This window comes from Ursus arctos, unplaced genomic scaffold (genome assembly GCF_023065955.2).
Source record: "Ursus arctos isolate Adak ecotype North America unplaced genomic scaffold, UrsArc2.0 scaffold_26, whole genome shotgun sequence".
Lineage (NCBI taxonomy): Eukaryota > Metazoa > Chordata > Mammalia > Carnivora > Ursidae > Ursus > Ursus arctos.
This window is the reverse complement of record NW_026622941.1, coordinates 11,181,085-11,206,407: the sequence shown is the minus strand read 5'-3', so window position 1 is coordinate 11,206,407 and position 25,323 is coordinate 11,181,085. Positions and strand designations below refer to the sequence as shown.

At 41.2% G+C, this 25,323-nt stretch overlaps 1 long non-coding RNA gene and 1 pseudogene across 1 annotated transcript; one reads left to right on the top strand and one right to left on the bottom strand.

The window, feature by feature from the left end:
- The first annotated feature begins 452 nt into the window (after positions 1–452).
- LOC113258074 (taste receptor type 2 member 42-like) lies at positions 453–2,766 on the top strand (annotated as a pseudogene).
- A 1,878-nt stretch (positions 2,767–4,644) lies between these two features.
- Positions 4,645–9,729, bottom strand: LOC130544863 (uncharacterized). Its single transcript, XR_008961543.1, has 2 exons — positions 9,438–9,729; positions 4,645–7,551 (listed from the first exon to the last, which is right to left on the bottom strand). It is a non-coding gene; the product is annotated as an uncharacterized LOC130544863 (long non-coding RNA).
- Positions 9,730–25,323: the final 15,594 nt, after the last annotated feature.

Sequence of the window (25,323 nt, the reverse complement as noted above, 5' to 3'; positions counted from 1 at the left end):
CTTCAGTTTTATTACTGTTTGAGACCTAAGAGCTGTGAGATTTTTACAACCATATGAGACCCAAAATTTCTGAACTCTTCTTTTGCGACCCAGTCAATTCATTCCTTTCTCATCTTGTCTTGTAATATGTTGCTAAAAACAACTTCAGCACACCGTTTTAGGTCTTATCAACCACTTCCACTAGGGCTAAGACTAGGTAAACAGGCCTTCCTCAAAGATTTTATATGTAACATTTTAAAAGACTTTGCCACTACATCATGGGAGCCTACATGTTTCCAGCCTCCAAAATCTGTTTCTTCATGATCGAAACGCCTCTAACCGCGCCCACTTTGTGTCACAAATAGGCTGCCCAACAAAGTGATTCATCCATAATATAGACTTAAATTGCTCTTTTCACAGTACTGATGTGTTTGACGACCAGTACTTCTCCATACAGTTACCCGGGAATTAGGATGAGTGAACTTACTGCATCTTTAACATGTGGCTTCCAAGATTGCCTTGGGGTCATCCCCATTCCTGACAGCAGCAAGGAAAAAGGTGTATGGAGGAGTGTTCACGGGGAGATGTTTGTTGGGCTGGACCTGTAGATGATGCACATAATTTTCTCTCATATGACATTGTTCAGATTTCAGCCACATTGCCACAACCACCTGCAAGGGAGGCTGGGAAGTGCAGTCTCTCTGTGGCCCAGATGAGGAGAAATGGAATTGAGGACACGAGTGTCGGAGAGGACATAGTACCATTACAATCGAAATAGACAATAAGTTATTGTAAAACAGTTTCTGCCTTTAGAAGCATGGCGTAGCTTGTTTGTGTCACTTTGAAAATTTATACAAGCCCCGTATCCATCTTGACTACCAGCTCTTTGTCTCTATTTCTTCTTAAATTCTAAAGATCTCGAGTTCAAACTAAATGTTCCTATCCACATAAAACCCTAGTTGGTTCTGCACTGTAGCATCCGTAGCTTCCTCGTGTCTATTCCCAGCATACGTTGCTTATAACTTCTGATTTAGCTCTTACAATATTATGCAACTAATTATTTATACTTATTTGCTCTAGAACGTGAGTGTGCTCTTTGAACTATAAATAATTTCATTAAATTATTCCTATAAATCATTGAATCAATAAAAATACTTGATAGAATGAGTAACGATAACTGAATTATATAAAACTTTTTTCTAGCCATTTCTATTCAAAATCTAAAATATTTGCATTCAAATGCATGGCTCAGGGAAGAAGAAAGTAGAACTTATGGGAAAAGAATGTCTCATATTTGCATATTTTCATACCTGACTTCATCCTTTTAAGCATTAGCACAAATGGACATTTTTAGCTGGTGCAAGGATAAGTGGATGTTGATTAGCGTTTACTCTGGAAATTCGATAGTACCTGACAAGTAATAAGAGGGGTATTCGTGAAGCTTTGTATCTCTTCCCAGAACTGTTTGGTTTAGCACTGGAAGTACAGTTTCAATAGAGTGAACTATTCTTTTGTGAAGGTCTCTGGGACTATAGCAGAATTGCGGTTGTCCTTTCTGGAAATAGGATGCAAACATCTCTAAGTGGATGTCAACCTGCAAGTGTTTAGCTATGATGCCGTCAGTGAGGCACCACATCAGAAATATTTTCATGGAAATGTGAGTTGGAATGAAGATCTCTTTCCGGTAGTGGCATTCTGGTAGGAATGCAGGGAAATGGGTTCATTGGACTGGCAAACTGCAGTGAATGGTTCAAGAATGGGAAAGTCTCATCAACTGATTTCATCCTTACCAGCTTGGCTATGGTCAGAATCACTCAACAGTGGGTGACACTATTCGATTCATTTCTGGTGGGACTGTCTCCACATCCCTATGCCATTGGTAAACAACTAGCAAAAGCGGTTACTATTCTTTGGGCACTAATCACTGAACTCCCTGGTTTGCTACCTGCCTAACATTTTCTGCTTCTTGAAGGTAGCCAAGTTCTCCCACTTCTTTTTCATCCGGCGGAGGTGGAGAGAGAACAGAATGGGTCTCGTGCTTTTCCTGGGGCCTTTGTTCTTATAGTCTGTTAACTTCTGAATGTAGGATGCCCCTGGTGAGTTGTGGATGAGTACCTATGGGATACATGAGAGACTTTGCATTTAGACATACGTGTTTGGTCTTAAAAGGCTTCTACTTCCTAGCTTGACCTATGTTAAGCTTTCTCCCCTTTCTCCTGTCCCTGACCTGTTTGCTCCTTTTATTTCTGTTCTTGGTGAGACACCAAGAACCTACAGCTCAACCGGATGGGCTTGAGGGACTCCAGCAGAGGCCCACACAAGGGCCGTGAAAGTGGTGACGACCTTCCTCCTCCTCACCACCATTTACTTATTTCCACTCCAGTAGCAAGTTGGATCTTCCTTAAGGTACAGAGATAACAATCAGGCCAAGATGCTTGTCATGGTGACTTCAGCTTCCTTTCACTCATAGCACTCTCTAGTTTTGGGAAACAGCATGCTAGGAGGGATACCTGAGACTACGGTGGCATCTGAAATTCTGTCTGAGAAAATGAATACATTTAGCTTCATAGATAGAATTTGAAAGAAGTTTCTGTATTCTAAGGGAAAATACCTTAACAGAAGACCTTGTAGGTTCATTTTCAACTTCAACATTTCTTTCATCGGGTCCTTTAGGTGTTGAACAGCACTGAAATTTCCCTTACAACATGCTGTTACCTAATCAATTTACTCAAAGTGATCTGATATAATGTTTGATTAAAAGGGAAATCTCTCTTCTATAATAACACTTTCAGGCAGCAGATTGAGATATGAAGTAGAAAGGTTATAAAACTACATAGTGGAATATTAGTAAATATGTATGTTATTCAATGCAGTATGAAGAAATATATGTAATCACCGTCATAGGAACAGAAAAGAATAAACAAAATTTTTTCAACTTATGATAAATTCACAATTGTAATAAAAAAAGATTATATTATGTGTAATAATAGTTAAATAAATATAAAGGTGTAAACAGTTTGAAGTACTAATTTTGGGAAGGATCTGTAGCAATGGGATTTTTCATACAGTATTCATAGGATTAAAAACTGGGAGAAACAAGTTTGTGCAACAGTATGGCATTTTGTAATGAAGGTGAAGATGCATATCCTGAGACATATTAATTGCAGTCCTATTTATATTCACTAGAGAATGTTTGGTATTTGGGCACCAGGATATATATGCAAAAATGTGCATATTACTATTTTTCTTAATAGCTGAAATTGAGAAGTCATACAAATGTCCATTATGATAAAGTGGATAAATAGGTTATAGCATACTGATACAACTGAATACTATGAAACAGTGCAAATGAACAAATTGGATTTGTAATGTTTTTTAGTTCTTTGTTAGACAAAAAAAGACACAAACATAGATTAGTTTGTAAAGCAGAATACATATTCAGTGTAGTGTTTGGATTTGTGTGTGTATATATAGTGCTCCTTTGACTACTGTAATAAGGTAACCCAGATTTAATCACAGTAGCTAGAAATGCAAATAAGCAGTGGGAGAATTTTGCTTGCTAATGATGCTATTAAAGTATGAAAGAAATTTACTGTATGATTCTATAGAGGATATATATGTCTGTATGAAAATGCAATAAAAGCAAAGTAGTGGTTGAGATAACTTTTGTCACAATATTTAGAATGTAGTAAAGGAAAAAAAAATAGGATGTAAATCATTATAAATATGTTGGTTTTAAGTTGTCCTTGATGAAGTGGTAGGTGATGGTGTTCTTTTAGCCTAAGCCCCAATGTTAAGGCCATGGGGATGTGTTGTATGACAGTGAAGTCTGCCACTTAGAAAGCCAGGTGAAGTCACATCTGTCATTTACTGGTTTCCCATTTAGCTGTCATCATCATCATCACGTACCTAATTTAATGATATATACTTGAAATGTTTATGTACATAATTTGGACACTGCCTAAGTAATTTCCTGGAGATTTTCATTTTTTTTTTTTGGCTTGCACTTCTAATTATTTTTAAAAAGCCTTCTTTAAGAACTTGGTGTTGTATTTTATTTTGTTTCCCTCTAGCAGATTTGTAGAATAGCAAAAGTTTGTTCCCATCACTTAATCAGTTAAGTCTGAGAAAATGAATAATCAAGATTAAGAATTCAGTAGACATATTTAACAACCAGTCAGACACAGTGGAAGAGACAGAATTAGTGAATTAGAAGGTAACTAACTACCCAGAATGAAACATTAAAAGACAGAAAAAACATTAGAAGATGGAAAAGATGGAAAATATAGGCTACAGAGTGAGCGACCTGAAGGTTATATAGTCTATGTCTTCTCTAAATTCTCTTTGTAAAGCGTATAGTTTCTTTGGAGTCCATCTCTTTATTTTAGTACCAAATAATATACAGGTAGAAGCAGTCATTTGATGCCTACAATGCTTTACCTCATTGCCTCTTCGCTCAGATACAAAAGTTAATTTCATTCATTTTCTGTCTTTAATAGCAAATATTTCAAAAGTGCCTAACGTGCCACCATTTTTATAGCCTCCTCTATCAGTATCCTCAACATCAGTGCCATATATTTAAGCTTTTGTTGCCATTATAGCCGCGTTCTAGTATCAATTTTTGTACCAGTCAGCTTTTATTGTGTAACCACCACAAAACTCAGTGATAGACAACAATAAATGTTTATTTCTATATATCTCTGGAGACCAGTAATGTACATTGGACTTGTCTAGATACAGCCACTGTTTTCCTAATCCCAGTTATGTGTCTGGGGGCTACCTGGAAGCTGGTTGATCAAAGCTGAACCTGATGGAGCACCTTGGCTCCTCAGATCTTCCATTCTTCTCCCTGGATCTGTTCTCTAGTCTAGGCATAACCTTCTCCTGATGTTAGTAGAAGTGAAGGGTGAATAAGGCCCAATATGTAAGTCCCAGTGATGTAAGTCCAGCAATGAAAGACTGCTTGCAAAATATATGCCAGCATCTAATTAGCCAAAGCAAATCACATGGCTGAGCACAGAGTCAAAGAATAGAACAGACCATCCCTCTCATGGTGAGAAGGTACAGCAGTGTTACAGGCTGAAGAATTTGGGACCAACTTAAGCAATCTACTGTAGCATCCCATACATCATAAAAGCAATTCTAAGTGACATTTATGTATGCATATACCTGAGTCTCAATTTTCTACTTTTATCTGGAATTCTCCATCTGTAGTAAGATCTTAAAGATTACAGAGAGCTCCACTTGGATTTATATTTCAGAGATTACCACTGTTACCCTTTCTGGAATTCTGTAAATTCTGTTTCTTTTCCCCCTATAAGTCCCCACATCTGTCCTATGTGTAAACTTCTCACAATTTTTTGCTTATCAATAAGTCCATTCTGTTAGTTCCTTAATGGGTTGCGCTCATCTTTTCACTGGAGTCTTACTGGTCAGTTTGTTTTGTCTTTATCGAAAATACTGGGCAGGAAGTATTTTTATGTGCACTTTACATGCACTTTTTGTTCATATCCCCCCCCCAGCATTATTTCTCTGAATTTTACCTTTTGAAGACTCCTGTTATAGTAAGACTCATAATATAAATATGCTTCATTTTTGATAAAAGCACCTATCATTTAAATTCAACTCCTTTTCTTGTCATTGAATAGGTAATATAATCTGAAAGGATGTTCCATCATCAAACATCCTCTCCAAGTGGGAACTTAGTCCTTAGTCATCTTGCCTGGTTCTCTCCCTCTCACCTTCCATATACTTTCTTTTAATGTCCTAATTTCATATATTTCTTTGTATTTTGATACCTAATACCTGGCATTCTTAACTTCTGAGCCACATTCAGGTACATCTTGAAATTCACTAATTAATGCCAGAAATGTCTCCATGTTCTGTCAATGCTTTGTGTAGTCATCTTAGCAATAAGAACTCAGAATTTGTAAATGCCAGAGCCAGGATTGAGATTCAGGTTTATCTTCTATTTGGGCTAGTATATAAGTCCAGAACTGTCTTATTTCCAAAATCCTTGTTAAAATGGAACTGCAAGGTGTGGATTTTCTTATAGTAGTCAGAGATATTTAAGTTTTAAATCAGAGAAAAGTAACCCAGAATTTTATACAACTGAAAATACCAGGAATAGGGCAACTTTCTGTATGGTTAGGTTTAGACGAGTATGACAGCTGTGGCCAAGCCCAAAGATAAGTCTTGAAAATTACCGTAGCCATTCCCAATCTCTATAGTGACAATAAAATGAATTCTATCACACACATGCACCCTCCTACGACCCCAATATTCTTTGCATGTAGGTAGACTCACTGTCAATGATATTAACCTTATTCCCTTCTGTTATAGGTAAAAATAATGGCCCCTCAAAAATGTGCACTTTCTAAATCCCCAGAACCTATGATCATGTTACATAGCAAAACAAGTAAGGTTGTAGACGGAATTAATGTTGCGAATCAGTTGATGTTGAAATGTGGAGATTGTCTTGAATTATCCAGGTGGGCCCACTATAATCATAAGGGTCCTTTTAAGTGGAAGAGAGAGCCAGGAGAGTCAGAGTAAGAGAAGGAAATGGAAGATGTAAGCAGAGATCAAAGTACTGCGTTTGCTGGCTTGGAAGCAGAGAAGGGGCCTTGAGCTAAGGAATGTAGCCAGGTGCTAGGGCTATAAAAGGCAAGGAATGCAATATCCCCTAAAGCGTCCAAAAAAAAAAAAAATGCATCCTTGCCTACACATTGATTATATTCCATTTTGGTTTTAGACCAGTGGAACCCATTTCAAGCTCTGCCCTCCAGAATTGTATAACAAATTAGTGTTGTTTAAGCTACTCTTCGTGATTATTAGAGCAGGAATAGGAGAATAATATACCTCCTTATGCAAAGCACACTGAATTTTTCGCCACAGATAGCTTATGATACCTGTCTATGTGTTTGGATAACAATATTCATGGATTATCCAAATCCTTGATTTCTGGCTGCTTTATATGAACGGTTTCAAAAGGACTGGTTAAATTCCAGAAAATGTTATCCATGCACTGTAGTTAATTGGCAGGTCAATTTCAGCCAGGTTGAGCATATTTACCATGTCCAGAAATATCTTTCTTTCTATATATTTAACTGACAATATGACCGGTACACAAACCTAATTTACTGTTGTGAGATTTATCTGGAAGATTTGATTATACTCTTCAATCTCAAACGTCCTATTCCAGAATCTCCAATTTCAGTCGTACTAGTTGTGGCCCTACGGCCACACTAGCATGCAGTCAGCCCCGAGATTCAGTACCTGGTAACTCAAGATGATTTCTAAAGTAATCATACAGGGGAACAGGATAAGACTGAGGGTAGGTAACCAACCAGCTATGAGAATTATGAGAAAAAGTATGACTGAGAAACAGGGTCTGTTAGAAAAGAAAACCACAGGCCCAAAATGGTGTCACTTAGACCCCAGTTCCCAAACTTGGGCTTAATACCCAATCTAAATGCAGTTTCAAACACCCCCAGAAATGTAGTCTTACTTGGTCAATCAGCAATTTTTCCATCAGTACCAGTGGGTCTGCCTATTGGGTCCAGTCTATCCCTAAAGAAAGATGAGATAGACTGTATAAGACACTTTGCCACCTAGAAAGCAGCCCCACCTAAAGCAATCCTTTTTTTTTTTTTTTGCTAATAACTTTTTTGACCCTGCTTCCCTTCTATAAAAGCCTTCCATTTTGTACAATTCCTTGGAGTCCCCTCTATTTGCTAGATGGAATGCTGCCCAATTCATGAATCATTTAATAACACCAGTTAGATCTCCAACTAGGCTGAACTTTGTTTTTTAACAGATTTAGTGCCAGCAACAGGATCTGAAGCAAACTTCCGGCAACATCCAGGGATGAAAACCACTGGCATTGTACCTGCGAACGCTTTGAGTTCACGGTCTTTCTTGCCATTTCTGAGAGCCTTGGGTCAGCTCCTCTTGGTCTGAGAGGCTCTTTTTTGCATTTGAGCTACCAATCTAACTGAATTTCCTTTACAGGACAGGTCAGCTTGCACTGGCAGACAGTTATGCCTAGAGCCAACTGAGCTGGCCTGTTTTCCCAGGGCCCAGTTATGCTAGCATATTTGCTCAGAGCCCAACTGAGCTGGCAGAAAGCTCTGCCCAGAGCCAAGCCTATAGCCTTTCAGATGGTAATTCTCTGGATAGGAAAGCTCAGCAAGTTTTCGAGGGAGTTGATGGTATTGCGCACAGGGCCTTCTTGTGGCCAGGATTCAGTACTGCCGACGTCTTAAGGCGCGCATTTGCTTGTCTTGTTTTGTGTAGATGAAAGGCTATTTCTAGCAGGGATCTTGGAGGCCAAAAAACTGCAAACATTGGTGGACACGGATCAAGCATTTAAAGGTTGCTGGAGTGCTTGCCACCTCAAGAAGACTCTCGTGGTAGAATAAGCTGGTCACAGAACAGGTTAGATGGACACTAGGTCACCTGCCAACCTCAAAAAACCTGAAACGAGGGACACTGTAACATACCCACAACCCCCAACCCTACACAGCACATCCCTTTTAGGTATTAGTTTGGCTTCAGAAACCCGAAGTCTTAGCAATGGGGTCCTTAAATTCTGAAGAGTCAAGTATGCTACCTTCTGGCATGCCAGCTTATTTTATATCTAAGAACTTTAGTCCCAAAAGCTGCAGATATGTAGCAAGATGGAAAAATTTTACTAAAAATAACCTAGAATTACAATGGCCAATATGCATTCCAATTAGATAAGATTGTTCATTTAAGAAATGTGCTTGAATTAAGACTTCCCTAATGAAGCAAACAGAAAGGGATGCCTGTTTTAATTGGTGTGCAAATCTTCTCCCCTTCTCCCAAGGGGCTTCAAGATTCTAAAATAGCCTTATTGAAAGGCTCCTTACCGAAGGCTAAGAGAAATTAAAAACGCAAGAGGTACCTAAGACGAAAGAACTGACAGGACTCCTATCGCACCCCTCCACCCTTCTATCCCTGAGGTCATCCTGGCCTCCTCATTCTCTGTCTGAACTGCCTTTCCACTCTGAAGAGACACTTAAGCAGTTACCTTTAAAAATAAAACCACCAGGTGGCAGGCATCCTCCTGGGCTATCTTTCCCTTCTTGGTCAAAGACTAAACTAAGGGCCATAGTTGAAGAATTTCCTAAATCAAGGAGGATCCCCAGAGGTTTTTAAAAGAATTTAAAATCCTTATCAGAGCCCATGACCCCAGACTGCCAGATCTTTATCAGCTAGTGCACGTGTTGGTAGGACCTGGCGATGCCCCCAAATGGATGTGGGAAGCAGAATGGCATAATGCCGAGGATATTTGAAATACCGTGTCTCCAGGATCTTATAAATCAGAAAAAGCTCCCAGAATAGCAGCTAATCTTTTAAAAGCCATTCCTAGAGTTTCCCCACCCACATTGACTGGTCTGTTATTCAAACACGCAAACAAAAGAAAGATGAACCTGTGGCAGACTTAGAGCCCATCTGGAGGTGGCTGGAGGCTCTTCCTTCAGCGTTCTGGATTCCAGGCACGAAATGAAGTCACCCAGCGTGCTCTCTTTGTACATGGATTATCCCCAGAGAGCCTGGTGCTAAATAAAAGGCAAAGAATAGCATGCGAGGCCTCCAGCCCGACTCACCTCATGGCTACAGCTGAGCATTTTGAAAGGAACTTGAAGTAAGACTGAACAAAGATCTGCTGAATTGTTGGCTTTACGGCTATACCAGCTCCAAGGCCAGAGACCTAAAATAACACCTGGGCCCTGCACATTCTGTCCTTCTGGGGCTCCACCATCAAAACTACGGCCTAAAGGTCAATGCTCGATTTGTAATCAACTAGGGCACTGGGGGAGAAAATTGTCCTCAAAGGTCCTCTGCAAATTCTTCAGTTCCAGTGCCCCCAAGGGAGGATTCCTATACGGGCCCCTCCCAGAGTTGACAGGACTTGGAGGGATTCTCCGGTGAGCTGTTAACAGTAATTCCGTTAAACAGCCAAAATTAATGGAAAAGCTTGCCAAATTTTAGTAGATATTGGAGCTACACTTTCTATTTTAAGTCCCACTCTCACAGGACAACAAATTCCTCTGAGTAAAATGGTGCCCATAGTGGGGGTATCTAAAAAAGCTCACAGTTTCCACCTCAACCAGTACAGATCGCTCTGGGACCTCTTAACTGAAAAGCATTCCTTTTTGCTAGGTGATCCAGCTCCAGTTAATTTACTAGGTAGAGATCTCCTTTCTAAATTAAAAGGGCTGATACACTTTGCTTCTAATGGAGACTTTACCTTAGAATTTCCTGGTCATCCTGAATCTGACCTCTTATGTTCTTTACAATCTGTTCTTGATACAGAGGAAGAATCCTGATGAAGTTCCCCTGTATAGCTGAGGTGCCAAACAAAACAAAACAAAACAAAACAAAACAAAACAGGGGCACCTGGGTGGCGCAGTCGTTAAGCATCTGCCTTTGGCTCAGGGCATGATCCCAGCGTTCTGGGATTGAGCCCCACATCGGGCTCTTCTCCTGGGAGCCTGCTTCTTCCTCTCCCACTCCCCCTGCTTGTGTTCCCTCTCTTGCTGGCTGTTTCTCTCTCTGTGTCAAATCAATAAATAAAATCTTAAAAAAAAAAAAAAATACCACCCCCCCCCCCGCCCCTGTGGGCGGCTTCTAATACGTTGGGAGAATAAAAAGTGCAGAGACTGCAAAATCGCAGATAGTGGGTGTTATACGCAACTAATGAATCATCGAACTTTACATCGGAAACCGGGGATGTACTGTATGGTGACTAACAAAATATAATAAAAAAACATTAAAAAAAAAAAAAACGCAGATAGTGACTAAAACTCTTCCTAAATTGCCTCACTCTCCATTAAAGCCTGAGGCCATGTAAGGCCTCACAGCAATGATAAAAATGTTAATTGCCCAGGGCTCCTCATTCCCGGGACCAGCCCCTGTAACATGTCAATCTTGCCAGTTCAAAAACCTAATGGGCAGGGATGGTGATTGTCCAGTACTTGATAGCTATTAATAAGGAGATTATTCCCAGTTTCCTAGCTGTTCCAAACCCCAATGCCCTTTTGTTACAAGTTCCACCGGACTCAAACGGTTCACGACTGTAGACACTTGGTTCAGCTTTTTTCAGCCTCTCTGGAGACCCCAACAGCCCGTAGCTGTTTGCCTTTCTTGGAACAATCAACACTATACCTGGACCATTTTGTCTCAAGGGTTCACTGAGGCCCCTTCTTATTTCTCCCCAGTACATCACCAGGATTTAAGTACCCTCCAGTATTCTGGAAAATCCACCCTTTTCCAATACGCAGACGATCTCTTGCTGTGCTCAGTCAGCAAAGGGGTGTTGCGTCCATAAAGGATTCCATTTATTTGCAACAACAGTTAGCTGAAAAGGGACAGAAACTGTCTAAAGAAAAATGACAATTTTCTCCAGCTACTGTCCATTACCTGGGTTATGATCTAAGTGCTGGCTGAAGAAATTCAGCTGTCTCCAAAAAGGATTAAGAAAATCAAAACAATTTCTTAGGCCCACATCTAAGGGGTAGCTTCATGGCGTTTTAGGCCTGGCTGGCCACTGCGCACTGCGGATTCCTCATTTTTCTCTACTGGCTCCCCCACTCTATGAACTTACTAAAATTTCAGTCGCTGAGCCCTTTCCTTGGGAAGACAAATATGAGCAGGTTTTTATGAGGCTAACACAAGCACTGCCAAGAACCGGCTGCCCTAGGGCCATTGAAAGCCTTTCCCTCGATTTCTCCATGAAAGGATAATCAAGCTTTGGGAATGAGCATGCAAACACAAGGCACTAGACATACCTATTACACGCCTATTGCCTATGACCGCGTACAACCCGATTCGGTTGCCCGGGCATGTCCAAACTGTCTTAAGGCTATAGCTGCAGCCACAAAGTTAGTAAAAGCCTCAGCAGATTTAACCCGAGGAAATGACCTTTATTTACAAGCCCCCTCCCCCACCCACACACACATCGTTCAGTCTTCTTAACTCCGAATGGACTCAACATTTCTCTGCAAACAAACTAACCTCCTAGGAGATCCTTCTGCTTTCACCACCTAATCTCCATCTTAAACACTGTTAACATCCTTAATCCTCCAATGTCCCTACCCCCACCTGATGAAGGCAAACCCCATGACTCTGAAGCAATAATGTCCCTTTTGGTGACACTGGGTCCTGATTTTTGAGATACTCCTTTGACTAATCTTGATCTAATTTTGTTTGTTGGTGGATCACACTGTAAAAATGAAAAAGGAATTTCTGAGCAGGCTATGCTGTTACCACCCAATATGAACCACTTGACAAGCCAAACCAGCCCAACGAGCGGAGCCCTTAGCGGGGCATGCCAGTTACCAAGGGATGCATTGTCAGCTTTCACACTGATAGCTGGTCTGCCTTTGGGGTCGTCCATGATTTGGGGATGTTATAGAAACAAACGGGTTCTTATATCCTTGGGGACCCTAATAAAAAATGGGCAACAAGTAAATGACTTTGGTGCTATTGAAAATTGCTGTCATCAAAATTGAGGCTGAGCCTGAGTTTCAGGGAAGTGCGCTAGCCAGCTTGTATGCAATAGAATCTATAAAGGTTGTGGCTCACGTGGACAAAGTTTCTTCTGCCTCTGCAAAAAATGACCCCTTGTTGCCAGACTTTTGCCATCCTGACGTCCTTGCAACATGGTAGCAGTCTGCTTCCGGATCAGAAAAACGGTGGTGGTAAATTCAGTGAACAGTCAGGGCTATGGGAAGCCCAAGACGGCTGCTTGGTTCTTTCCAGCTCCCTGGCAAATCCCATTTTTGATTTTGACATTCCTTTACCCCCCATGGTGCATTTAAGATGACTCAGATTGTAAGTAAACATTGGTGGGGAGACTTCCAAAGATTGCTGTAACAGTTTACCATCAATGTCTGACCTGTCAGGTCTATAATCCTGGAAAAGTTATTTTTGTTGCCAGAGGCCTCAAACCTTCTCCCCCTGGACCCCTTGAACACCTGCAGCTGGACTTCATTCAATTGCCACCGAGTATGAGTCCCGAATATTTTCTTGTACGTGTGCTTCCTCGATGGTTTGAAGCCTTCCCTTGCCACAGGGCTGAGGCTCTCACGGTTATTTTGCTATAAATATGTCTCCCACTTGGAAAATGTGTCTCCAACTTGAAATATACCTTCCACAGTTTCCAGGGATCAAGGCATTCATGTCACTGGGGAGATCATACAAAGCTTAAGGAAAGCCTTGTACAGTTCTTGGAATTATCACTGTCCCTATCATCCTCAATCATCAGGCAAGGTTGGGAGAACTAACAGGGTCCTCGAACTTATAATCTCCCTTGGCGTAAGATGTTGCCTCTGGTCTTGCTGACTGTTCACAGTACCCCCTTTGGGAAACAAACTCAAATGAGGTCATCATTGCTATACATCCTTCTTTTGATCTCTTAGTATCTGCTTGAACAACCACCTACTGTAAGTCTTCAAAGTCTTATGCTAAAACCTATTACCAATGAGGTAATAGCCTTCCCAGATTCCAATTCAAAGGGTCCTGTTGGTCACAGACTGGAACCTGGGGACGAGGTACTCTGGAAATGTCATCAGAGAAAAATAATCCTCGAATCTCATTGGAATGAATCTTACCAGATGCTCCTGACCACTGATACTGCTGTCAGATGAGAAGGTACTGAGTCTTGGATTCTCATCTCAGAGCAGAACAAGGCTCTGCCTGACATCTGGGCCCATGCGGATGCTGGAGCCCTCCAAAACACATTGACACAGAAGAGAAGTTGCTGGCATGAAGGTAGACTGTTTCCACCCAAGACACCAGATTAAGACTTCATACTTTAACTAAACATGAACTCTTTTCTTACCCTTTTTCTTGCCTTCACTCTGGCATTGGCCTGGAAAGATAATGCCCTCATCCATATCTCCCAGGCTCTCATTGAGGGGGCAGGGTAATCCTTTAGATTGCTGGGTTTGTCATCAAAGATTTCTATCTGTCCCAGATGCTAGGGACCCCTGGGTCCTCCCTGTGACTAATTCTTCTTCTTTTCCTAATGTCACTGCAAACTACAATCAACCCCCCACCCCCAAGAAGTCTTTTATCAAATTCAACTTTTATAGCCAGAATGACCTATGCCTTGTTTCAACCTTTCTTCAATTATAACCATATGTACTCAGTTAGACACAGCTACTTATGTAAATCTTGGTATGTTTGCACCCCCACGTTCCCATGATTATCTAGATCAGATCGGCCCCCACTGTCTAAGACCTCATAACAGCAGCACCCATTTGCAGGGTAATTAGAGCAACTCATTCTTTTAGTCTAGGAGATTTTCTTGTATGTGCTGACAACTGATCCTTGGCTTGAATGGGTAAAGGCCACAATCCCCGTGAATGAATTCATTAACAGCACCACCCTACCGGGAACAGTTTGTGCTCCATCAGGTGTGTCTTTGTCTGTGCTGGTTATCCTTCTTGGGCCTGTGAATGCCTCGGTAGGCAGCTGGTGCACAGCTGGGCAATGCCCCTTAGGTTATCTCACGGTGTCCCTCACTTTTTACGAGCAAACTAAGACATCTCATTGGTTGACTCCGTGAATGTACTCCATCCCGTTAAAAAAGACCCAGCTGGAAGCATTCATGACTCAGGATTTGCTTCTCTTGGCAGGGCCCTGCTTCCCTAGTTGAGAGGAAGGGAAAATGAGCCCTGGATCAGAAACTTCTCCCTACTAACTCTCGAAGGCACGGCAGATTCCTTTGCCAAGAGAATAGCTTCCCAACAAAAAACCTTAGACTCTTGGGACAAAGTTGTTCCTGATAACAGGATGGCCCTTGACTATCTTTCAGCCGAACAAGGAGGTATCTGTGCTGCGCCTGGGTTAACACTTCTGGAAAAACTGAAACTCAGTTGTATAAGATCACTGAGCAAGCTGCTTGGCTTCAAAGGTTGACTCCTTCCACAGGGTCTTCCTTTAACTTATTTGATTTAACTGGTTTGGGTCTCAGGGACCATGGCTTAGAAGTGCATTTCAAACATGGGAAGTTATCCTGCTTATAGTAATCACCATCATCTCTCTGCTGTGTTGTATTCTCTCCAAAGTTTTACCTTTTTTAAGGATTTAATTTATTTATGAGAGAGGGAGAGCGCACATGAATGGAGGGGAGAGGCAGAAGGAGAGGGAGAAGTAGACCCCTCCCTGATGAGCAGGGAGCCCGACAGGGGGCTCAATCCCAGGACCCTGAGATCATGACCTGAGCCGAAGGCAGACGCTTCACCGACTGAGCTACCCAGGCGCCCCTCCCTCAGAAGTTTTAAATGTGTGTTCTCAGTCACTAACCACCGAGCAAATGATCTCCTTTAAAACTGGGACATCTGAGGAATCAGGGAAATAACCAGCTTAAAGAATATGAATCAGAAACGGTAACTTATGCATATCACAGAGGCTAAGTAAAAAATGTCATGATACCACCTGAAGGAGCAAGAAGAACCGTGAACTGCAGTGTGGAAGCCAAGAGTGGCGCTTAATGCCTTAAAATATCGTCACATCTTTCAGTTAAACGGAGAGTCTGGTCAAAGACGGGGGAATTGTTAAAATGAAAACCATAGGCCCAAAATGGTGTCATTTAGACCCCAGTTCCCAAACTGGGGCTAAATACCCAATCTAAATGCAGTTTCTACCTCCCCCAGAAATGTCATCTTAACTGGTCAGTCCGCAATTTTTCCATCAGCATCAACAAATCTGCCTCCTGGGTCCAGTCTATCCTTAAAGAAAGATGAGGTAATCTACATGATAACACACCTTGCTTTTCCCCCCAAGAAAGCAGCCTCACAGAGAACAATCCTTTTCTTTTGCTAATAACTTTCTTGACCCCACTCCCCTTCTATAAAAACCTTCCATTTTGTATGACTCCTAGGAGCCCCCTCTGTTTCCTGGATGGAATGCTGCCCAATTCATGAATCGTTTAATAAAGCCAGTTAACGCTTCAAACTTACTGGGTTGAATGTTGTTTTTTAACAAGTATGACTTAATTCTGAATATACAGACACTATCCATCCCTTATGAAGACAAAATAATGTGCTGGGTCATTCAAGTCCCAGAAGTAACCAACACAAAACTTTCCAACTTCAAATACTCTGAAACTTGGAGATCCTCCTCCATTTCCCACTGTTTCCTGCTCTTGTCAACCCATGAAAACTCTACCTTTGATTCACTGACCCAAAATATGTGGAAGAAATACTGGAAATATTATAATAGAGCCACATTAAATACCTGATGTAAGGGAGGGAAAGGTCAAGGAAAGCCATCATGTGGCCTTTGGTCTTACCTCAAGAATATAATAGAAGTTATCAGGAATTATAACTGAACCAGCTTGTGGGAGAGCAGCGTGGAAAAGAACATCAAAATCACATGGCCATGTTTTCTATTCTCTTCATACATATTTAGATTTAAATAATGGATGCACAGTCCTTCCCCTAAAAACAAGGCACCAGCAACCATTCTAAACAATGACTCTGCACCTCTGTGTACTTGCTCTCAAACTGTTTATGCCTTCTCTAAGTTTTCTTTTTTATGCTTCACAGTGAATTCTGGTTTGATATTTTTTTTTTCTTGACTTAATTGGTTTAGCATATTTCAGAAAAGACTTACGGTTATTTTTATTTTTCCAGGTTTCTGCGCCCTTCTCTGGTTTTGCCTCGAGAGAGAAAATCTATGTGAAAACCCCTGTATCACGAATTATGCTGACAAGTTTTCAACTCCTCTTTTGTAAGTAGAGATGATACCGGTAGGTCAAGTAGAGAGCCCACAGCGGGGGGGGAGGTGTCCCGTAGGACCGGCCAAGAGGGTCCTCGGCTTCACGCGGGATGGAAATCACATGTAAGCCAGTGGGAGGTGAAAGCGGAGTTTGTTGAAGACATAGAGAGAGCAGGAACAGATGGACCATCCAGGAGACTTGGAAAGGAAAAGAGCATGAGTCTCCTCTTTGTTCAGGGTGTGGGGTTTTTATTGAAGATGGTGGTCTGCTGTGCATGTCGTATCAGGCATCCAGGAATCGGTTAGAGCAAATATGAGGGCTTAGATGTTATTCCTTGGAGTCCAGGGTCCTGAGATATCTAGCGCCGGTGGTCTGGAATGTGCATATGATAGCTTCCTCCAGCCACTCTCACCTGGCCCTTCCTTCGATGTTATTTATTCTAGAGAATCGTTAGCTCTTGTCCCATATAAGGAGGACATACAATATTTGCATTACGAGGCATGTGTAAAGTGGGGTGGGGGTGCAGTTCCCAGCAAGAATAGAAGCAGGAAAAGAAGCCTAGGAAAACAAGAGCCTTTTCTCTCATGGGGTCCCTTGGGTTTCCCTGTTTCAGAGATTCAGGAAAGCTTGTATATTGATCCAAATGACCTAAGCCTTAGGGCACAAAGAATATTGCAGATCAGTACAAGGTACTTTTTCTCATATTTGTGTGATAATCACATGGAAACTCAGCTTTTCATTCACCTTCATTCAGAGTGATACTGCCTGGGATTAGCAGAACTGTTGGATAGGAAGAAAAACTTTTATATGTAATTACCACTTCTTTTGGCCACACATGTCTGAAAAATTTCTGGATTATAACTATACAGTAGAGTATCACATATATGCACACTGCCCGAGATATTGAACGAGGCGAAGCAAACTATTGACTGTATCCTTTCTCACGTTAGGTATTTCAGTTGAGTTGGACAATGTGTCGCTGGTGGTGGAAATTCAGAGCATTCATGACAGGATTTTTTGGAATTGTTTGAAAGTACCCATAAACTACATTTGTTGGGTCTGGTATCCGATTTCCTTGGGCAAATTTATCCTAACACATTTATTTCCAGAATAGGTTGTGTTGAATATGGTATGAGTTCTGAATACTATGTGAGTTTTCGGTAATAAAAAAAATACTTTATGCTATTTTTATATCACTTCTATATTCTAACGTTAAACTGGAAAAAAGCCCACTATTTTCCTTTGTACATGGACTACTCATTCAACAACCTGGTTTGTGATTTGTTTTTGAATATCTGTTAGGGGGCCCATATTATTATATTTGGTCTGTTCTAATTTTTAATTCCTCCCATCTTTAAGATCCATTCCTATTCATATTCTTCAGGTGTGTGTTGATACAAAATTAGCAAAATACTACAATTCTTTTGGTCTGTATTTTACCTTCTCATGCATCGCACTTTGTAGCTTAATACTCGGGGCCTTCTGGGCACTGAATATGGTTATAGGTCAGAGCACTGAGAGGAGGTACAGATCTGTCCTGGAGGATGAGTACTCCTCTACAAGGGAACCACCTCGGGGGAAGTCATTATAGGCTTTTGAGGTGAGGGAACACTAACCTCAGGGAGGAGGGAGGCTGCTTCATCTGACAAAGGAGGCTCAGCAGAATTGAGGGGTTCAAGGTTCCCCAGATGCTTTGAAATCCGCCCATACGTCCCCCTCCCAAATGATAGGATTGCACTTCTTTTTTTTTTTAAGATTTTATTTATTTATTCAACAGAGATAGAGACAGCCAGCGAGAGAGGGAACACAAGCAGGGGGAGTGGGAAAGGAAGAAGTAGGCTCATAGCGGAGGAGCCTGATGTGGGGCTTGATCCCATAACGCCGGGATCACGCCCTGAGCCGAAGGCAGATGCTTAACTGCTGTGCCACCCAGGCGCCCCAGGGATCTCACTTCTTTTTAACGGATGCCACAAACACAGGAGTTTGTGAGGTTGTAAACTCATCTTGCAACGCAATTAATCTGTTGCAGGATTTGATTTGGTTTGGTTTTCAGAAATTTCAGCCCTTCTGCTACCACAGATGAGTTTCTTTTATAACAGTCATAGCAAATCTCTGATCTTTTACCTAAACTCATCATTTTCATTTCTCAAGTTTTCCAGCACATTTCTTTTTTTGAGGAGGGGTGGCAGGAGAGGGAGAAAGAATTTTTTTTTTAAGATTTTTATTTTATTTTACTTTACTTTTTAAAGATTTTATTTATTTTTAGAGAAAGAGAGAGAGAGAAAGAGAGAGAGAGCATGAGCAGGGGGAGGGTCAGAGGCAGAGGGAGAGGGAGAAGCAGGCTCCTGGCCTGAGCCGAAGGCAGCTGCTTAACTGACTGAGCCACCCAGGTGCCTCTTATTTATTTATTTGAGAGAGAGAGAAAAAGAGTGAGAAAGGGAGAGTGAGTGAGCACAAGTGGGGGGAGGGGCAGAGGGCGAGAGAAAGGGAGAGAGAGAATCTTGAGCAGACTCCCTACTGAGGGCAGAGCCTGACATGGGGCTTGATCCCAAGACTCTGAGATCATGACTTGAGCTGAAATCAAGTCGGACACTCAACCGATTGAGCCACCTAGGCACCCCTTCCAGCAACATGTAGAAACAACCAACCAACCCCATTCTACTTCTTCTTTTCACTCATGTATTTGATGATAGCAGCTACTTGCTCACCTTGCCTTCTTCTATAGACACTTGATTATGGGAATCTATCTACAGATGATAATTTAAGTAACTATTGTCACTGCATGCCATGAATTACCGGTGTCCCCTTTACCATTGGAAAGAGGGTCAGGAACGACCTTAACTCTATCTTATGAGAAAAATAATTCCAGACAGCTCAGAGAACATATCCTAAAGGTTTGGTTTCTTGGAACTACTTCCATGACCAATTTTTGCATCATCAGCACTGTGAGTGTTATGGAATATGGGGTTTATACAGGGATTAGACCTTATACAATTGTGAAAGCTTATGAGGAAGTCTGTGACAGAAGGCTTTGCCTTTGTGTCAGGTTGTGGGTTGAAAGGCAAAGTAGGTCACGGTGTTGGCAGTTGGGAAGAAAATCTGGTTGTAAAGCAGAGAAGCAGGATAAACAGGACATAGCAGTAAAAACAGTAACCCTCGCAGAAAAACTGGACTTGGTGTTTGTTTCTAACTTGAACTTCACAAGGTGACGCACAGAGGAAGCTGTTGCCTTTGGCCATGTTTCTGTACAGACTTCCACACTGGGACACCAGTGGCTGGATGAGGCTGCCTAGTGGAACTGGACAAACTGCCGTCCTGACTGACGCTCCACGCTGGCAAATCAGTGACAGTGTGCTCAAACAATATCGCTTCTCGCCAAATTCAGCCATCTGTGTAAACACCCCACCTTCTCCTCCTACCCTCTCATTTGGAGTAACTTGTTTTGCTTAAGGTCTGGGAAACATCATAGAATCAATCAAAGACTTACCCAGAAAAATAAAGAGTGAACGGCTAGGGAAAAAAAGCACCCCAAAACCCCAAAAAACCAAATGCCCCAACAGGAAAAGTATGTAAAGATGCAAAGTTTGGGGGACATTTATTGGTAAAATATATTGCAACAACTAAAAAATGATACCCAGACTAGTCAAAGGCTCAGCAACATGGACACTCTCTTTCATATACTTCTGGTCAGAGTGTATAGTGGGATATTCCTTGTGGAGGAGAATTTAGTATAAATATGCATATAATTCAATCTGTATCTATCTACATACACATACACATTCGATACGCATGTGACCATATGTATTTGGTATATATTATGGTCCCAACTCTGAAAAGTTATCATAACAAAATAATTACAGATGTGCAAGGAGATTTAGTTCTACAGATGTGAATAGTTTATTAACATTAATACAAAAGTCTTTAAAAAGTTTTTAAAAAATATTTATTTATTTATTTGAGAGAGAGAGCATGTGCGTGCAAGCACGTGGGAGTAGGGGGAGCGACAGAGAAAGAAAGCCCTCAAGTAGACTCCCTGTCCAGCATGGAGCCCAACTCCTGGCTCCATCCTATGACCCATGAGATCATGACACTAGCAGAAACCAAGAGTTGGATACCTAACTGACTGAGCCGCCCAGGTGCCCCTAAAAAAGTTTCTTTATGTGTAAAAACATTATAATGCATCAATAAAGCAGACCCAAGATGGGTCACTTTGGCATAAAGATTACTTTGAGTTAAAAGTAATTAAAACCCAGGGGCGTCCAGTTGGCTTAGTTGGAGTGTACAACTCTTGATCTCAGGGTTGTGAGTTCAGGCCCCATGTTGGGTGTAGAGATTACTTAAAAATAAAATCTTAAAAAAAAGTGATTAAAACCCAGCAGATACAGGAAAAGCTCTCTGCCTCCCCCACAGCTGCCTAAATTTACATTGGAAAGGAGAGCCTGTACCAGGAAGAGAGCTATTAACAGAGACACCGCTTTACCCAAGGGACTTATCTGCAAAATAGGACAAGCTTGTTTTTCCAAACATCTCTTGCCTTCCTGCTAATGGCCTTCCTTGCCTTTGTGTCTTCAGACCCTTGCCCTCTCCTTAGCTCATATAATAAGATTCCTGTTGTCTCCTTGTCTTTGGAATCTCATGTCCCCTACCTATGCCTATTACATTTGATTTTCTCTTGATAGTCTCTCTTGTGTCAATTTGATTCCAAGCCCAACTAGAAGGACTATAAGGCAGAGGAAGTTCTTTCTTCCCATCAGTCTTCCTCACCTCCTCTGGTTGAAAAGATGTCACGTAAGGCCTGAGCTGCCATATTGCTGCATGATGTGGGGCAAACCGTTTAAATTCTGTGATCTTCAGTTGCACATTTTCAAAATAGAATGTTTTTCTATCTTTACTGAATGATGCATTTGAGAAGCAAATGTGATATAGAAGATAAAAATCCCTTGTAGTATATAAGCACATATCTAGAGATCAGTGATCAGTATTACTGTCATTATGCATGTAAAGATTATTCTGGTAAAAAATAACTTATTTCTTTTAAACTTCAATTACTGAGATTCGTTTTTGCCACATTTTCCCAGTTTATGTTATTTCTAGCCACCAACCTTCCTTTAGCTTAAGTAGAGATGAATTATCGGTGCTTTTTATTTGGTTTCTTTTTTTGGTGCTATAGTCAATGATGATGCTGATTGTGATATAAGTTTCCATCTTTTAATTCAATTTTCTACAACAATGTTTATTCTACAGACGGTTCTTAGAAATTCCTGTGTGGGGATTTTCACTTTTTTATGCATATTTTGGGGTAGGACAGAAGATAAACAATGAAAGAGAATCTCCATTTGCATCTAAGCAAACTAAATCTATTCTTTCCCTCATCTTAGAACATGAAAAGTCATAGGAGGCATTACTAAAAAGAAGAATTATCCACATTTGTTTGCAAGGAAATCATCAACTAAGACATTTTAAATGAACCGAAATGGGTTTCCCAATGTTCGCCGAGAACCAATATGATGATGGAAGCTGGTGTCTACTGAGATGAAATGGAAACCACGATAAAAACAAAGAAGTGCTACAAAGACTATTTGTTTTCAATCCATCAATTCATCAACAGTGATATTTGGGATGGTAATTTTTCACTCAGAAGAAGTGTCAAGCACACAACCTTTTTGGTTGTTGGAACTGTGGAATTCCTAACAGGTATTTGCAGAAATGGATGGATTGGAATAAGGAAGAGCATCAACTGGGTAGGAAGGAGGAAGATCAGCTTCATGAGTCTTACCCCCATCAGCCTGTCCATAACCAGAATATGTTTCTTGGGCATGATACTGACTCACTTCTACTGGTGCTCTCTGCAGATCCACATAGCACTGGTCAAATTGAAAAAATTGATATTCTTTTTGCATAATGATCAACCACTGCAGTGTCTGGTCTGACACCTGCCTTGGCATCTTCTATTTCCAGAATATAGCTACTTTTTCCCATCCTCTTTTTCTTTGGTTGAAGTGGAAAATTAATAGTCTTTCTCTGGGGTCTTTGCTCTTTTTTTTCCTTTTAGTTCCCAGTGATAGACCACATAATTCCTCTTATTTTCGATTTAGAATCAAGCAAGACATGGAAGATGGGTATGCACGAAACACAAACCATTATCTTCTCAGTGCTCATCAATGTTCAGGTGACCAGCCCCTTACCTTTTTCCAAAGCATCATTTCTTCTGTGACTTTCTTCTCTTTGGACACATATCAAGAGGATAGAGTTGAATATCACAGGGTACCAAGATCCTAACACTGAAGTTCATGTAAAAGCCCCGAAATGGTGACTTCTTTCTCTTTTTGATTTATCTTGTGCTGATGCTTACACAGGTTTCTGTTGCCAAACTGTTGTCAGGTGGACTGGGGAGACCCGTGCCCTGAGGCCTCCACCCTGCCTATCCTCAAGATGCCACTGAAGGCTCTTGGTCTCATCATGAGAAAGAATTCAAGGACAGACACAGCACAGTGGATGGATGAGTGGTACAATCAGGAAAGTTTGTTAAAGTGAAAGTACACTCTCGAGGTGTGAGAGCAGGTGAGAGACAGAGGACAGAGAGGAGAGAGAGGGGGTGAGAGAGGGAGAAAAGCTGGGGTTCTCTCTTTTAGTGACAGCTGTTAATAAGGGGTGGAATATTCATTACTTGAGGTGGGGATTTCTTGGAGGCAGGGTTTTACTTTTCTTCCTTGTTTGGTCAAAGGTTTCCAGCCGACTTTGTCAGCTCTCTGGGGCTTGTCTGGTTTCATCCAGCTTCTTGTAGCTTGCCTTTGGAACCCTGCCAGGACAGGCCTCTGGCTTTCCCAAGAGCTGGCCATGACTTCCTTGTTGCTGGTCTTCAGGCATCCCGTTACATCCTAACTAACTGCCTCTAACAAAATCCTGAAATCGGATTTGTCCCATGTGCAGTAAGCTGATGTCTGAGTCCCTGGGTTTGATGTAGAGAAAGTTTTATTATTAGAAGCAGTCCAATGAGTTAGGCTGGGGAACACTCTGAAATCTGCCTTGTCTTTGTTGAGCCAAGGGACAACTTACATGAGGCTAGCAAGGTATGTGGGAGTCAGGGCTGCAACTGCACGGGCCTTGAAACTTCTCAAGGGGAGGCTCAAAACTTTGAGATTTCAACATGTTTTGGACTTTAGGGGCTCTGCCCACGGGGTCTGGTGCATTACATGTTGACCTTATGTCTGCAAAACAGGCATTATGAGAACCCCTCCCTGGTTCCTGTAGCAAGTATCGGGGAGAAAAAGGAACAAAAACCAAGATTAGTAATCCTTGCAAGGCTGTGGAGGAATGGGCCTGTGTGTGGTACACAAGGTTACAAAGAAGGAAAAGCTTATCTAGTTGAAGGTTTACGTGAATAAAGGAGCGTGTACTTGGGTCCATTTTCCCTGTTAATTGAAAGTAACATTCCTGTGAAACTTTTTGGAAGCTGAAAAGGCATGAAGCAAAGAACCAATTGCCATTAATTTATATGGAAAAATTTTTGAGCATTCCTGACCCCCAAAATAACCTCTCTTCAGCTTTTCTGGTACCTCAGGATACATCTTGCTAAAAGATGCACAAAGTAAATGGAGATAAAACACAGATGGTCACAGACACAGTTCAAGGTTCTAGAGGCTGGAGGCTGAGATGCTGAGTGTGGCTCGGGGAAGGAGCTGGGCGGGTCTCCATCTCACTGCTGGGGGGGTGGTGAGTGCTGCCTCTATAATGATTTGCTGCAAAACAAATGCTGAATGCTATTTTCGCTTTGTGCCTTTTCTCATAAAAGCAAAATCCTCTTCGAATTTCACTAGGTTAGCGAAAAGAGGTGCTAATGTAGGTCTTTTGTAAAAGTGGCATAACCTGAACTTTCAAAAAACAGGGGATACTTGTAAGAGTTTACAGCCATTTATTGTCCCCTAACAAGCTGATATTGACATTTGGTAAATTAACAGCATCTGCTCATCTTATAGGCCATTCATTTATCCTAATTTTGGGAACTAGCACATTGAAACAGGCTGCTCATAGGATTTGGGGGCAGCTGAACTGCTTTCTAAAAGGAAGGAAGGAAAACTTAAACTCCATAATAAATGACACTTTTAAAAAGGAAGATAAGTATGTTAAGAACGTTTGGGGAGTTTAAAAAATCTATTCCTGTGTTTTCCCATTGGACTTTCTTGTACTCTAAAATGTATCCCTAGAATCAAATTCTTCCTATATGTCTAGAAATTATATATATATATATATACACACACACAGACACACACACACACACGCACACACACACATATATATATAAAATTATATGATTTACAATGTATTTCCAATTGCATGATTTTATAATAAGATCAGATGCTTTTTTAAATGTGCTGAATGACACCTGGGATGTAGACAAACTGTATTGTTCTTTAAAAATTGTCCATCAGCTCTACTTTCTACTTATTGTTATTTACAGAAAATTTTATTCCTAAGTGAGGAAAGTTTAAAAAGTAGGGTAATCCTGGGGGGAAAAGACTGGGGACCAAAAGGCAAATTTCCAAGCTGCAAGTTTTTTTGTTGTTTGTTTGGTTTTAGAATTCACC